A 17003-nucleotide genomic window follows, 5' to 3' on the forward strand; every position below is an offset into this window, starting at 1 on the left:
TCGCTCTGGCCTCCAGTTCGCACTCTGTACAGATCACGGGATGCTGCATAGCGGACCGCATGGTCCAGGGGAGGGAGTTTAAAAACTACAAGCTATTCGTCCTCCCTCACCTCTGCACGGCAGCACTCCTGGGGTTAGACTTCCAGTGCAACCTCCAGGGCTTAAAATTCAAATTCGGCGGCCCTATGCCCCCCTTACTGTCTGCAGCCTCGCGTCCCTCAAAGTCGATCCCTCGTCCTTGTTTGCAAACCTCAGCCCGGATTGCAAACCCGTCGCCACCAGGAGCAGACGGTACAGTGCCCAGGACCAGACCTTCATCAGGTCCGAAGTCCAACGGCTTCTGAAGGAAGGGGTCATCGAGGCTAGCAACAGCCCCTGGCGAGCACAAGTGCTGATGGTAAAGACAGGGGAGAAAAATAGGATGGTCATAGACTACAGTCAGACCATCAACAGGTTTACGCAGCTGGACGCTCCCCCGTATCTCCGACCTGGTCAACAGTACAAGGTCTTCTCCACGGTGGACCTCAAGTCCGCCTACCATCAGCTCCCCAACCGCGTGAGTGACCGAAAGTACACTGCGTTCGAAGCGGATGGGCGACTCTACCACTTTTTAAGGGTTCCTTCGGTGTCACAAACGGGGTCTTGGTCTTCCAACGAGAGATGGACCGAATGGTTGACCAATATGGTTTACGGGCAACCTTCCCGTATCTTGATAACGTCACCATCTGCGTCCACGATCAGCAGGACCACTACACCAACCTCTGAAAATTCCTCCGAACCGCAAAACTCCTGAATCTGACCTACAACAAGGACAAATGCGTGTTTAGCACCGACCGTCTAGCTATCCTCGGCTACGTAGTGCGTAACGGAGTAATTGGCCCCGACCCGGAACGCATGCGCCCCCTGATGGAGCTCCCCCTCCCTCAAAGCCCTCAAGCGCTGTTTGGGCTTCTTTTCATATTATGCCCAGTGGGTCCCCAATTACGCCGACAATGCCCGTCCCTCGTCCAATCAGCCACATTCCCCCTGTCGATGAAGGCCCACCAGGCCTTTACCTGCATCAAAGCGGATATTGCAAAGGCCACGATGCGAGCTATCGACGAGTCCCTCCTCTTCCAAGCCGAGAGTGATGTGTCCGATGTAGCTCTTGCAGCCACCCTCAACCAAACGGGCAGACACGTGGCCTTCTTCTCCCGTACCCCCCATGCTTCCGAAATTCGCCACTCCTTGGTCGAAAAGGAAGCACAGGCCATAGTAGAAGCTGTGCGACATTGGAGGCACTATCTGGCCGGCAGGAGGTTCCCCCTCTTCACAGACCAACGGTTAGTGGCCTTCATGTTCGACAACGCACAGAGGGGCAAGATAAAGAACGACAAGATCTTGCGGTGGAGGATCGAACTGTCCAACTACCACTACGACATCTTGTAACATCCTGGGAAGCTAAACGAGCCTCCCGATGCCCTGTCCCACGGCACCTGTGCCAACGCACAAGTGGACCGCCTTCAAACCCTCCACGCGGACCTCTGTATCCCGGGGGTCACCCGCTTTTTCCATTTATAAAAACCCGCAACCTGCCCTACTCCATCGAGGAGGTCAGGACAGTCACTAGGAAATGCCACATCTGCGTGGAGTGCAAACTGCACTTCTACCGCCCCGAACAAGCGCATCTGATAAAGGCTTTCCGCCCCTTTGACCGTCTCAGCATGGACTTCAAAGGTCCCCTCCCCTCCACCAACCGCAACACGTACTTCCTCAACATGATTGCCGAGTACTCCCGCTTCCCATTCGCCATCCCCTGCCCTGATATGACCACAACCACCATCATTAAAGCCCTACACACCATTTTCTCCCTGTTCGGACTCCCCGCTTACATTCATAGCGATAGGGGGTCCTCCTTTATGAGTGATGAGCTGCGTCAATTCCTGCTTAGCAAGGGCATCGCCTCCAGCAGGACGACCAGTTACAACCTCAGGGGTAACGGACAGGTCGAGAGGGAGAACGGTACGGTCTGGAAGACTGTCCTGCTGGTCCTTCGGTCCAGAAATCTCCCAGTCTCCCACTGGCAAGAGGTCCTCCCAGACGCCCTCCATTCTATCCGGTCACTTCTCTGTACTGCCACTAACCAAACGCCTCATGAACGCCTTCTTGTTTTTCCCAGGAAGTGTTCCTCAGGGACCCCGCTCCCTACCTGGCTGGCTACTCCCGGGCCCATCCTGCTCTGGAAACAAGTGCGGGTGCAAAAGTCGGACCCGTTGGTCGAAAGAGTCCAGCTACTCCACACGAACCCGCAGTACGCGTATGTGGAGTATCCCGACGGCCGACAGGACACGGTCTCTCTACGGGACCTGGCACCCACCAAATCCTACCCCCCCCTCCCCCCAGGCACCAAAGGCCTTCCATGCCAGCCAGCGGAGCGTCAACCACTCCGGCACGGGCCTAGCCCCTCAGTGTGAGTGGTTCACGCCACTCCATCACGCCGGGACCCCCTGCCCCGCCGGATAGGGGGGAATCACGGCCCCTGTCTTTGTGAAACAATCCAGGATGCTGGTTCTGTTGTCCTGTTTCTCACAAACAATGAACACAGGATGCTGAGATTGTACATAGCTGTCAGGATGAAGATTAATCATGGGTTGCTTGCAATTCTATTTGGTGAAGTTTAAACATTGCTTGCGATTCTATTGGGTGAAGTTTAAACATTGCTTGCAATTCTATTGGGTGAAGTTTGAACATTGCTTGCAATTCTATTGGATAAGGTTAAACATAGCAGATTCAGGGATTGGATCACGTCCAACTGAGAAGGGCTATTGATTTTTGAAAGTTGTATATGTACTGAGTTTGTTTCTTTGTTCTGTCAAAGGATCTTGGCAGCTATCTAGATCCATAGAAAGATCTTAGCAGCTATCCAGGTCTTATCACTTATGTACATGAATGCAAGCTTGTAGAAAATAAAACTGTCTTTCAGATTGTTGATGTGTCTGCTGCTCTTTGTACTGAGTTGAGCCACAGGAGAAAAGCCCATGTGGAAGCCGACTCAATACACAGGCCTTGAAACCGCTCCTACAATAGCGATCGAAAAATGTATATCGTATGAGCAAAGCAGAAATCAATACTTGGAATTTTATCACTGGGAAAAGGGCGCAAAAGTCCACCATGAGGTTGAGAATGTTAAAATGGCAGGCAGCAAAGAAGCACGTTCAGGATGGCAGCTATCTTGCGTGCGCACACTCCAGCTTGGGACATGCGCAGTTCATTCAGGAATGTGAGGCTCAACAGAAGAAGTAAGCGCATGTGCGAACGTCACTCATGAGTCAGAGAGACGGCGTCATGACGTGCTGCAGATGTGGTAATGCCCACTTAAAGGGGTAATGTCCTGCTCAGCGTAAAAGGTGTTTAAGGTGCTCAAAACCTAATCATTTCACTTCTCAGTGTAAATCAACAGCAATTTATCCCAATACAACACAGAAACAGCATTTCAGTGTTCGATCCATTGATAGAATGGAACACAATAATTCAAAAAAGAATTTCTCAGAAGATGATGTCAATTTTTCTTTGGAGAATATGTTTTTTGTTGACATCATTGATACAGTGGAGGATCTTCTATCAACAACAAAGGGTCCTCATCGAATTAATTTAATTGACGACAACAGTGAATAGACAATGACAGTACATGTGAATAACAGCCCGATATTATTCAAGCTTGACACTGGTGCTTCCACCAACTTGATGACTTGCAAAGATCCCTCATCATTCCAAGGAGATTACGAGATAGTACCTGCGATATGCAAGTTAAAAGATTATAATGGTAAACAAATTGTGTCAAAAGGCTCATGCCATTTAGAAGTTGTCAACAAGGAAGTGCAGAAAACACTTTGTTTTGAAATTGTGGATGAACACAAAGCTTCTTTATTTGGTGCTCAAGCATGCAAGGAGTTGCAGTTAATTCAAAGAATCTTCATGCACACAAATGAGAGATCATGACTGGAAGAAGACATCCAACAACTACAAAGTGAATACCCTGAAGTACTTCGCGGTATGGGCACATTGCATACCAATACAAAATGTTGCTCAAAAAGGATGCAAAACCTATCATACATCCATCAAGAAGAGTTCCAGCATCTTTACAAGAGAGATCAAAAGCTGAATTGCAGAGATTACAATCTCAAGGCATAATTTCTAAAATCACACAACTGACTGACTGGGTCAGCTCATTGGTTTGTGTCAAAAAACCTTTGGGATATCTCAGAGTTTGCATGGATCCCAAAGATCTAAATAAGAACATCTGTAGGGAATACTACCCACTTCTCAAACGAGAAAAAATTAAGTCTGAGATGTCAAACGCCCACATTTTTACAAAATTAGACTGACCACAAGGTTTTTGGCAGATGTAGCTCGACGACTTCAGCAAACTACTCTGTACATTCAACATGCCATTTGGAAGGTACTATTTTAATAGAATGCCTTCGGGATCATCTCCGCCTCAGAGATTTTTCACCGAATCATGGAGCAGATGACAGGAAACATAGAAGTTGTCAGAATCTACATGGACAACATCATTATCTGGTCAACTACTGATCAGAGCATGTTGCAAGCCTAAGAAAAGTATTTCACCGAATACTTCAATATGGTTTAAAATTGAACCAATCTAAATACACATTTGCTACCTCTTCTTTGAATTTTTTAGGTGATACCATTTCAGCTAAAGGTGTCAGACCGGATGACGAAAAGCTATCAGTCATACAGAAAATACAATACAAACCAAAAGACAAGAAAGCTGTACTTAGATTTCTTGGATTTGTAAATTTCCTCAGGAAATTGATCTCCAACTTATCTGCAAGAACTGTTGCTCTACGAAACTTGATCAGAAAGAATACTGAGTTTGATTGGACTCCACACCACCAGGCAGAATGGCTAGACATCAAACAGCAATTAATGAAAGCTCCAACTTTAAATTTCTTTGATCTGACCAAGACCACAAAAATCTCGACAGACCTAAGTCAAGATCGAATTGGTGCAGTCTTACTTCAACAAGACAAGCAGACAAATTGTGTTCCTGCAGCATACACGTCAAGAGCGATGACTGCCACTGAGTGCAGGTATGCGCAAATAGAAAAGGAATGTCTTGGAGTAATAACAGGTATCACTAAGTTTCATGACCATGTGTATGGTTTACCGAAATTCATAGTTGAGACTGATCATCGACCTCTCGTGAATATCGTAGAGAAAAGCCTCAATGATATGACACCAAGATTACAGAGAATGATGATGAAGTTGAGGAGGTATGATTTTACATTAATCTATGCCACTGGCAAAGATCTGGTCATAGCAGATATCTTTCAAGGTCCATAAATACTGATAATCTACCGTTTGAATCCATCAACGACGTAGAAGCTCAACTGCAGTTATTTAAAGAAACTCTTACCGCATCTGTTGCAAAGTTGAAGCAGATACATGATGAAACACAAGAAGATATACATTTCTTTAGAATTATCAATCATCTACAGCATGGGTGGGCTAAAAGGACACTGTCCTCAGTATCAAAGCATTCAAGCAGAACTTACTGTGGTAGATGGCTTACTCTTAAGAAATGATGGGATTGTCATTCCACCAAATCTCAGGTCAGAAATGCTCAGCAAAATTCATGAAGGACATTTCGGAATCGAGAAGTGCAAAAGACGAGCTAGACAAGATGTGTATTGGCCTGGAATTAACAAAGACATCGCAGAGATGATAATGCTGTGTTCGACATGTCAACGGCATCAACTGGCACAATGTAAAGAAACACTACAACAACATGACATTGTTACATCACTATGGGTGAAAGTAGGCATTGACTTGTTCCATGCAAGTGGAAAAGACTATGTTCTTAACATTGATTGTTATTCCAACTTTCCGGAAGTGATGAGACTACCAGATCTCACCTCCACAGCAGTGATCAAAGTGTGTAAGGAAACTTTTGCGAGTCGTGGCATTTGGCATTCTGCAAACTGTTATGTCAGATAATGGTCCGTGCTTTGCAATCTGGGAGTGGACAGAATTTTCAAGAACATATAACTTCAACTACATTACCTCAAATCCACATTTTCCTCAGACAGAAAAGTGGAGAAAGGTCAACACTTTGTGAAGCAATTGTTCAGCAAAGCAAGAGATTCACAATCGGATTTATACTTGGGATTACTATCATACAGAGCCTCTCAGTTAAATTCAGGTTTATCTCCAGCTCAAATGTTGTACAATTGTGAAGTAAGAACATAATTCCCAAAAATTCAAGTTGGTGATCCAGGTGTGCTGAAAAGAATTCAACAACAACATGAAAAACAACAAAGTTATTATGACATGCATGCAAAACCACTGAAACCTCCCACAGCAGATGACATTGTCAGAATCAGACATCCTGATGGAGGATGGTCGGATACTGCTATGGTTATTCGTTAAATATCACCATGCTCCGACATAATGAAAACTGCAGAATGTGGATTGATTCGAAGGAATAGGCATGACTTTTTGAAAGTGCAAATTTATCAACGTGTCTTTCCAACTTTGAATTTAAATCAATCTTGAAGTTAACACGTGAATGTAAAACAACCTGTTGAAAGTGAACAGCAGAACATTAAAGTGTCCACTTCTCCAAGTATATTAAGAACATCAACTAGACGACGAAGAAAACCGAATCGTTTGAACTTATGAACATTTAACTGATTGATTCATAACTGATGCACAATGCATGACAGAATTTAATTTCTTATGTGCAATTTTCTTTATCGTTTATACAGAAAAATGTTACACAAAAAAAGGGGATGTTGTAATCTCTGTATATATAAATACATGATTAGAATGTGCAGTCAGTAGTCAGGTGATCACTGAATGGCAACATTAACAGGGACTGTATAAGCAGTTTTGCGCACTTTCTTCAGGTTATTTGTGTGTATTGCAGCTAGAAGATAGAAGTGACCAGCTCAGAGTGTCGTGTATTATATTTGTTTTTGATTTCATCTAATTTTAGTTAATTCTACTACTAGTCAAAGTATTAAAGTAAAATAACTCACAAGTATATTATTTTGTTACTCAATAAATACTTTGTCATCAACTGGAAGACTTTGACTGTTTATCATCAAGTTAAGTACAACGTGGCAAGACAAATGAGTAGCATATACATATTACACCTCTGTAATATAACAAACAATTATAAAGTTTTAAGAGAATGCATTAACAATAAGATTACACCCCAAACAATTTACACCCAATGTTCTCAGAAGTCAATTTTATACTCATGATAAAGAGTCTCCAGTGACAATCACTCTCCCGGCCACATGAATGATTTTTAAATTAAATGGTTGTAACAACTGGCTCCATCAGAGTAACCTGGTATTCCGATCTCCATTGTTTCTGTAAATTTAGGGAATAATGCACCATATATATGATTATTTCTGCGGGAATACTGGCAATGTAAATCTCAATGTAGTAATGCCAGTATCACACTTAAAGTTTATTTTCCAATGGTGGGTTACTTCTGTTGGTGATGATTTAATTTCCTTAAGAAATAGTCCACAGGGCTTTCAGTGCTATGTTCATCTTCTTATTGCAACATGGCTCCCATACTAATGTCACTGGCATCCACAGCCCTTTTAAGTTGTTTGTAGTAGTTTGGTGCATCTTGCCCTGTTTATTGGTCACAGTTTTTAAATGTTGACTGCCTTTTAAAAAAATCTTTATTGTCACAAGTAGGCTTAAATTAACACTGCAATGAAGTTACTGTGAAAAGCCCCGAGTCGTCACATTTCGGTGCCTGTTCGGGTACACGAAGGGAGAATTCAGAATGTCCAAATTACCGAACAACACGTCTTTCGGGACTTGTGGGATGAAACCGGAGCACCCGGAGGGCACCTACACAGAGACGGAGAACATGCAGACTCCACACAGACAGTGACCCAAGCTGGGAATCGAACCTGGGACCCTGGCGCTGTGAAGTAACAGTGTTAACCACTGTGCTACCATGCCACCCTTTTTGATGTCCTTGCTTGTTCTTCTTTCAAAGCTCTAAATGATGCTAGCACACTGCCAAAGTTCAGCACAAACTTACGATAGCATCCCCTCATTCAGAAACTTTAAAATCTCTTTTCTTGTGATGGGTTCTGGAAAATCCCAAATGGCCTATAGTTTTTCATCTCATGAAGCCATTTGGCCATGTTCCATGTAATGTCCTAGATCTAAATTTTCAGCAAATTCACTTTTTGCAAGATTCATGACAAGGTTAGCTCCTTTCAAGCGGTCAACCAGTTATTTTATGTCGTGCTGATGTTTTCCCCAACTTTGACTGAGCACCACCAAATTATTAAGGTAAATTGTACAGCGAGTCAGTCCTTCAAGTATCTCTGAAAAGTTGCAGGTGCATTCTTCATCCCAAACGGCATAACTTTGAATTGATAGTCAATTCAACATCACAAATGCGGAGATCTCCTCTACCCTCTCAGTCAAAGGTACTTGCTAATAGCCCTTTAGCAAACTTTGTCTTCATGATCAATTTGGACTGTCAAACTCTTTCACTGCAATCTTCCAAATGTGGAACAGGAAATGAATCCCTCTTAGTGACGGTATTCATTCTCCTGTCGTCCACACAGAGGGCGGGTTTCTCCCGCACTTAGCACGATGGCCCGTCGCCGGTACCTAGAACGGCGCAAACCACTCCACCATCAGGCCACGCAGAAGTTGCGGCATCCTCTGCACTTCTGGGGGCTAGACCGGCGCTGGAGGGGCTGGCGCAGCGCCAACTGTAGTCGAAGGGCTGCTGTGGTCCCGCACATGCGCAGAAACGCCGGCGTGTTTCCTGCTCATGCGCAGGAGGGTTCTTCCCCGCATCGGCAATGGCGGAGCCCTACAGAGCCCAGCGCGGAGGGAAAGAGGGCCCCCACGGCACCAGCTTACCTGCAGATTGGTGGGCCATGATTGCGTGCCAGGCCAGCGTGGGGGCCCCAGCTGGGGCTGGATCCGCCCCCGCCCCCGAGGACTCCGCTAGACGACCGACAAGCCAGGTCCCGCCATGTCCATTTCATGCGGGCTGGACTGGCCAGAAACGGGCATCCGCTCAGCCCATCGGGACCTGGAGAATTGTCGAGGGGGCCACTGCTAACGGACCCCGACTAGCGCAAACCCCGCTCCCGACAGCAAACCGGCGCGGAGAATACGGCAGCCGGCATCGGAGTGGCGGAGCGGGATTCACGCCGCCCTCTGGGGATTGTCCGACCCGACGGGGTGTCAGAGAATCCCGCCCAAAGTCTTTGGGTGGGATTCTCCCGCAACTGGCTGGATGGCCCGAAGCCGGCGCCAAGAGCGGTGCGAACCACTCTGGCGTCGGGCCGACCGGAAGTTGCAGAAACCTCTGCACATTTGGGGGCTAGGTCGGCGCCAGAGGGGTTGGCGCTGTGCCAACCAGCGCCAACAGACTGGCGCGAGTTGGTGCATGCGCATAACAGCCAGTGTGGTTCCGCGCATGCGTAGACTGGCCGGCATATTCTGGTACACGCGCAGGGTGTTACGTCTCGGCGCCAGCCATGGCGGAGTTCTACAGAGCCCAGCGCAGAAGGAAAGAGTGCCCCCATGGCATCAGCCCACCCGCAGATCGGTGGGCCCCGATCGCATGCCAAGCCACCGTGGGGGACCCCCTGGGGCCAGATCCCCCCGCGCCCCCCGGGGACCACGCTAGATGGCCGACAAGCCAGGTCCCGCTGTGATGGACCATGTCCATTTCATGCCGGCGGGACTGGCGAGGAAATGATGGCTGCTCAGCCCATCGGGACCCGCTGAATTGCCGGGGGTGGGGGGGGGGCGCTGCCAACGGCTCACGACCGGCGCGGCGTAAACCCCGCCCCCGCCTGCAAACCGGCATCGGAGAATACGGCAGCCGGCATCTGAGCGGCAGGGCGGGATTTACGCTGCCCCCCGGCAATTCTCCGACCCAGCCGGGGGTTGGAGGATCCCGCCCTTTGTGTTCCATCTGGTTTCAGCATTAGCTCCAATCAATAGAACTCAATTGAATAATTGTAATTTTCGAGCACATATTCAATTTCTTTCTGTACTTGTGATAACGTTAGCAGAACTGTGTCCCCTACACCTAAATCATGCATTGCTACCTCCGTTCTACCTAATTTGTCCCCACAAATACATTCACAGGACTGCAGTAATTTTTTCAGTTCATTCTGGCTCTTATCTGGAAGATAACTTAACCAGTTGTTTAGATTTCTCAGGACTTCCTCAATACCCAAACGAATTTTGAGGAAGTCACTGTCTGCATTTAAACCTTCTTTCTATCCTGTTTCATTTATTATTAAGACGCTGTGCTTGTCCTCAACTCCTCTATCCCAACACTTCTTAAACATGGTAACATGACATACTCTGTGCGATTTACATTTATCTGGGGTGCATACCAGATAATTTACCTCACTCAATTTTGTTTTGATGGGATACAGCCCACTAAATCTGGCTGTTAGTGGTTCACCTGACACAGATAATAAAACAAGCATTTTCCCTGCTACAAAATTATGTGACTGCGCTTTCCTATCAGCCATTGCTTTCATTCCCTGCAATACTGCCTTTGAATTTTTCCTTGCCACCTCATTAATCCATTCAGGCTTTCTCTGAAATTCAAGACGTAGTCTAAAAGTGTAATCTCTGACTTCTGGCTTAATGATTTTTCTGACATTAATTTCAGTGGTCCTCCAACTTCATGTCCATAGACCATTTAAAAAGGACTCATTGTGCGAGAACCATTCTGTGCATCCTTCATGACAAATAATAAAAATGGAATCGCTTTGACCCAATCATGAGGGTAATTTTGGCTGTATGATCTCATCATGGTTTTCAAAGTTTGATGCCATGTCTCTAATGCTCCCATGACTCTGGATGATATGCCAGTCATTTGTCCTGTGTTACCTCCAGAATAGTTCTGACCGCTAGTCTGGACATGACATTTGACCCTTGATTGGATTGTATCTCCTTCGGTAAAACATATCTCGTAAAAAACGTTGTTAATTCTCTACCATTCTCCCGGCTGTAATAGTTCTTAATGATATGGCTTAAGAAACCTCGTGGATATGTCCATATTAGTTAACAAGTATCGATTCTTCCTCCTCTTCTCAGCAACAGTCTTCCATGATAGATTAGAACTCTTGTAAAAGTTTCTTCACAAGCTGGAATAAGGATCAGAGGTGCTGGTTTTATTTCAGATGATTTTTTTCCCTATCACTTGACATGTTTGACTAAAATTACCTAAATCTGCATTCGGGATGGCACGGTGGCACAGTGGTTACACTGCTGCCTGACATCCCAGGGACTTGGGTTTAATTCCAGCCTTGGGTGACTATCCGTGTGGGTTTGCACATTTTCCCTACGTCTGCTTGGGTTTCCTCTAGATGCTCCGCTTTCCTCTCACAGTCTAAAGATGTGGGGCGCGATTCTCCGACCCCCATGCTGGGTGGGAGAATCGCCGGGCGAATCACGCCACGCCGCACTGACACCCCCCTGCGATTCTCCCCCCCCCTCCCCCCAAAATGGCGTGTCGTGTCGTGTTTTGCGACAGGCAGCTCGGAGAATTGCCGCTCGCTGTTTCTCATGGCGACCGGCGATTCTCCGGCCCGGATGGGCCGAGCGGCCTGCCGAACCCAACCGATTCACACTGGCGCCAACCACACCTGGTCGCTGCTGGCGTTAACAGCGCGCGACCGGTGAGTGTGGGGTCTGTGGGGGGCGGAGGGAGGGAGGCGGAGGGAGGCCAGATGTCTGGCCCGCGATCGGTGCCCACCGATCGTCGGGCCGGCGTCTCTAAAAGATGCACTCTTTTCCCTCCGCTGCCCCGCAAGATCAAGCCGCCATGTCTTGCGGGGCAACGGAGGAAGACGGCGACCGCGCATGCGCGGGTTGGCACCGGCCAACCTGCGCATGCGTGGCTGACTTCACTTCGGCACCGCCGGCCGCGTCACCCCCGGCGCGCCGCTTTGACGCAAGCGTCAAAGGCCCGGCGCGTGGAATTCACGCGCCACTGCTCCTAGCTCCCAGGGGGGGGGGGGGAGGGGGGGGTGGTGTAGAATAGGGGCGAGGAGCGGCCTCCGACATCGGAGTGAAACACTCCGGGTTTCACTCCAGTGTCGGCTGTTTGTCTCCCTTTGGGAGAATTGCGCCCATGTAGTTTGGATGGATTGGCCAGGATAAAATTGTCCCTTAGTGTCCAGGGTTGTGCAGGTTGGGTGGGGTTACAGGGATAGAGCAGAGGAGTGGGCCTGGGTAGGTACTCTTTTGGAGGGTCAGTGCAGACTTGATGGGCTGAATGCCCCTCCTGCACTGTAGCGAGTCCATGATCTTTGTGTAGCCTGGGTCAGTAATACTACTTTTATATATTTGCTTGTTTTGAGGTTTCCTTATTCCGGGATGCCCCTCGATAGAATTTCATGAGCTATCCTTAGAATCTCTTTCCTATACTCAGGAGCTCATACAATTTGGTATATTTCTGCCCATTTGTCTTCTGCAGTAACATGTGGTGGGCACCATTTTGTCATTAGTACTGGTCTTGAACATAATAACGTTTATCAGGAATATACTGAGCTTCCAATGCTGAGTTAGCGGTCTGATAGATTTGTTTTAATTTGGATTCACCTTGTTGTAAATCTGTCAGCTTCTTTGAATTACACACAGTCATCTCTTTCCCTTCGTCTGTTTCCTTTTCATTCAGCTCGTTAAAGATAATATTACATCATCTGATCTCACTTTCCTCATCCTGTACTTGCAATCCCTCTCTCCCATGTCTTCTTGTCTTATGAGCCTGTGATCTCACCACTACACAAGCAGGAAAACCCCCCGATTCTGTTTGTGTCTGCTATTCCTACAACCACTTCTTCCATCTTCAAGCTACTCAAGTTTATTTTTCCTCAAGGAATTTTTCTTGTTTCACCATGAATGCTGCTGATCTTCCTTCAATATCCATTCTGGGCATCAAATATCTTTATCCCACAATATTAGAGATTGACTTGTGCCTGAATCAATTAAGATGTTCGTATCTTTTCCCATTCTAGTCTGTTCACATGGAAATACTTGACCTATGAACACAGAATCCTTAAACATACCAGCCACTCGCTGGTCACTCTGCCTCTTTATCATTTGTGCACACCTTTTAATTTTTATTATGTTCTCTTTTCCTCTGTGTATAAATCCTACCTTCTTCTCCAGCCTCTGATATCAATTCCCCATATCTAAGGTTTATAACTCCAACTGGCTTTCTGTATAAACGCCAGCGTACTGACTTGGTGTGGCCAGTTTATTACAATGAAAGCATCTAACTTTTCTAATTTCTTTCATCTCCTTAGCACTGTCTTTTTTTTTGTTTTGAGGCCTCAGACTTCTTCTGTTTTAATCCCTCCTTACCAAAACTGCTTTGTTTAACACTTTCAAATTCAACATCAGTCTGTTCCAGACGGTTTTCTTATATTTTGAAACCTTTGTCTGTAAGCCTCCATTATTAACTTATAAGGACTTAGTGTAGCTCTTCATCATCTCATATTCCCTGAATCTTTCCTCTGACAAAGGCGCATAGCCCTCCCTACATGTTTAACTTTGTAAGAGCAATGTCCAAATATTTTGTGATGATTTCATCTGTTTAGCCATTTTCTCAAAGGCATTAAAAAATGCCTTGGCACCTCTGTCGTCAAATTTTGGAATTGCCTGTACAAATCTAAACATCTGCCCATTAGATTCATGTCTCGAACTACGTTTTTCCTCTTTCGGCTCTGTTTTTCTAGCTGAAATTCACTGCATTTTAATTTGATGCTCTCTCTTTTTGCTATTTTCTCTTTCTGCCATTACCAATTTCTGCATTTCCAGAGCTCTCTTGTTCTCTCTTTCTTGCATTTCTAATTTCTTTGTTTCTATTTTTCTTTGTAATTGAATTTTAGGTAATTCAATTTCCCCAATTCTTGAAGTACTCTGTCTGACACCACTTGTAATTTTTAAAGGGGTTGCTATGCTTTCAATAATTCAGCTTTCTAAGCCCCGGTAGATAATTCTAATCCGAATTAGATTTAGCTACACCTTTCAAATTTCCTAAATTTATATTGTCTATTTCCAAATAAACCTGGGATTGAACAAGAGCCATCTTCGTAGTCTCCTTATTTTTAATAGCACGTTTTCACTTGGTTCCATGTCTTCCTTATTCTCGTTATGTTTAAAAAGTCCCAAATTCCCTCCACCCAAAATGAATCATGCTTTATAGAAATCCGGCCAAGGGCCGCCAATATTGTCAAGAATCTTGGTGATGTTATCTGTGAGAGTGTCTCAAAACCCCAAAGGATAAGCTGAAACACTGGCTCTTAGTAGTGCATTTTTGTTTGGAATAATGTGAGGAACTATGTACAGCCCAATGAGGGACCAGTTCAGTCGCTGCGTAAACAATCAATAAAGAATATTCCTTAAAGTGAAAGAAAAGAAAAAAACACATGACAAAAAACTAATATACACTATGACCCCACGTAATTATATTAATAACTAAGCACACCATTTTATCTGAAGTTAAATCTTGTTCCCAAAATATACCCACATTCCATGAACTCACTGATACTCCTTTTCCCAAGCAACATCCAATGTTAGTAACTCTGTAGGTAAAATCCAGTTAATAGTTACCACACAACATCACTTAGACGACCAAGCCTTCAAAACCGTTTCTTTCTGGTTCAGCGAAGACATAAGATTTTGTATTTTGGAGGAGAATGTCTGCAATTTGCTGTGGCTCTAAATGTTAGATAGAACAGGCTTCCGTGGCTCTGATCACAATGAAACTGGCCTATCAGACTGTTGGAGAGAGAATTTGCCTCATTTCCCAATAAGGATGCTAGCAGCTATATTGTTCAGTTTCTTTGATATTCTCCTATATGGATTCTGCTGTCTGCCTCTCTCAAATCCCCTGCCTTTAGCATAGCCCCACTGATCTCTGGTAGCCCATGTTTCTGAAATGGCAATTTGCAGCTCAATGTCTTTAGACTCCTGCTAATCTTGTTACTGAGCAAATCACATATCATTATACCTCTTGATGCATTCTAGTCTTGTGACTTGCCTGTAATTTTATTTTTATCTCAAGTTCACTGTTAATCTTATTAACTTCCTACATTCCCAACAATTGTGTATATTTGAGAAGGAAATAGATTTCTATCCTCTAAAGGTGTCATCATGATTGGTGGAGAACCGGAGTATGGCATTGAGCTAGATGATCTGTCATGATCAAATTGAATGGCAGAGTAGGCCAGAAGGCTGAATGGCCTACTCCTGCTCCTATTCTGTATGTTTCTTCCAATACTTGCTTCTCTCCTTCATTTCTGTTGCCTCTGTGTCATAAAGTCATTGATGTTTACAACATGGAAACAGGCCCATTGGCTCAGCTGGTTCATGCCGCCCAGTTTCTATCACTAAGCTAGTCCCACTTACCTGCATTTGGCCCATATCCCTTGATACCCACCCTGCCCATGTAACTGTCTAACTGCTTTTTCAAGGACAAAATTGAACCCGCCTCAACCACTGCCTCTGGCAGCTTGTTCCAGATGCTCACCACCCTCCATTTGAAGAAATTTGCCCTCTGGTCTCTTTTGTATCTCTCTTCTCTCACCTTAAATCTATGCCCTCTAGTTCTAGACTCCTCTACCATTGGGAAAAGGTTTTGGCTATCTACCTTACCCATGCTCCTCATTATTTTATAGACCTCTATAAAATCACCCCAAGCCTCCTATGCTCCAGGGAAAAAAGTCTCAGCCTATCCTTATAATTCAGACCATCAAGCCTTTGGGCAGCACGGTAGCATTGTGGTTAGCACAATTGCTTCACAGCTCCAGGGTCCCAGGTTCGATTCCTGGCTTGGGTCACTGTCTGTGCAGAGTCTGCACGTTCTCCCCATGCATGCGTGAGTCCGGGTGCTCCGGTTTCCTCCCACAGTACAAAGATGTGCAGGTTAGGTGGATTGGCCATGCTGAATTGCCCTTAGTGTCCAAAATTGCCCTTAGCATTGGGTGGGGTTACTGGGTTGTGGGGATAGGGTGTGGAGATAGGGTGGGGGTGTGGGCTTGGGTAGAATGCTCTTTCCAAGAGCTGGTGCAGACACGATGGGCTGAATGGCCTCCTTCTGCACTGTATATTCTATGAAATCGATGAAAGTCCTGGTAGCATCCTCGTAAATCTCTTCTGCACTCTTTCTAGTTGAACAATATCCTTCCTATAATAGGATGACCAGAACTGAACACAGTATTCCATGTGTGGTCTTACCAATGTTTTGTACAACTTCAACAAGACATCCCAACTCCTGCATTCAGTATTCTGACTAATAGAACCTAGCATGCTGAATGCCTTCTTCACCACCCTGTCCACCTGCGACTCCATGTTCAAAGAGCAATGAACCTGTATTCCTAGATCTCTTTGTTCTGTAACTGTCTCCAACTCTCTACCATTAACTGAATAGTCCTGCCCTGATTTGATCTACCAAAATGCATGAGCTCACATTTATCTAAATTAAACTCCAGCTGCCATTCATCAGCCCACTGACCCAATTGGCCGATATTCTGTTGCAATCTTATATAACCTTCATCACTATTCACTGTGCCACCAACCTTGGTGTCATCTGCAAACTTACTAACCATGCCTCCTACATTATCATCCAAATCATTTATACATATCACAAATAACAGTGGACCCAGCACCGATCCCTGATTTAATTTCTTGGCTTAATGATTTTTCACTCTCTGTTCTTCAGTTAATTTTTCTCTTTTTCTTCCTCCCTTCACTTTTCTTTCTATCAATGTCCATTTTCCCCTCTATCCCCTCCACTTCTTTTGCTACAATCTTTCTCTTTCCTTAGCCTTGATAGTTCCACTCAATTTTATTCTCTTCTTTCGTTAATTGTTTTCCTTCCACTTACTATTTCTCTTCCTATTTTTCCACTTTGTCTTTTTCTTCTTCTTGAGTTTTTTTTTTAATATCTCACTTTTGTC

At 45.3% G+C, this 17003-nt stretch overlaps 1 protein-coding gene across 5 annotated transcripts in view; it reads left to right on the plus strand.

The window, feature by feature from the left end:
- nrxn1a (neurexin 1a) overlaps positions 1 to 17003 on the plus strand; it is a 2342145-nt gene that overhangs the window by 34094 nt on the left and 2291048 nt on the right. The window lies entirely within an intron of this gene.

Source organism: Scyliorhinus canicula, chromosome 1 (assembly GCF_902713615.1).
Source record: "Scyliorhinus canicula chromosome 1, sScyCan1.1, whole genome shotgun sequence".
Classification (NCBI taxonomy): Eukaryota; Metazoa; Chordata; class Chondrichthyes; order Carcharhiniformes; family Scyliorhinidae; genus Scyliorhinus; species Scyliorhinus canicula.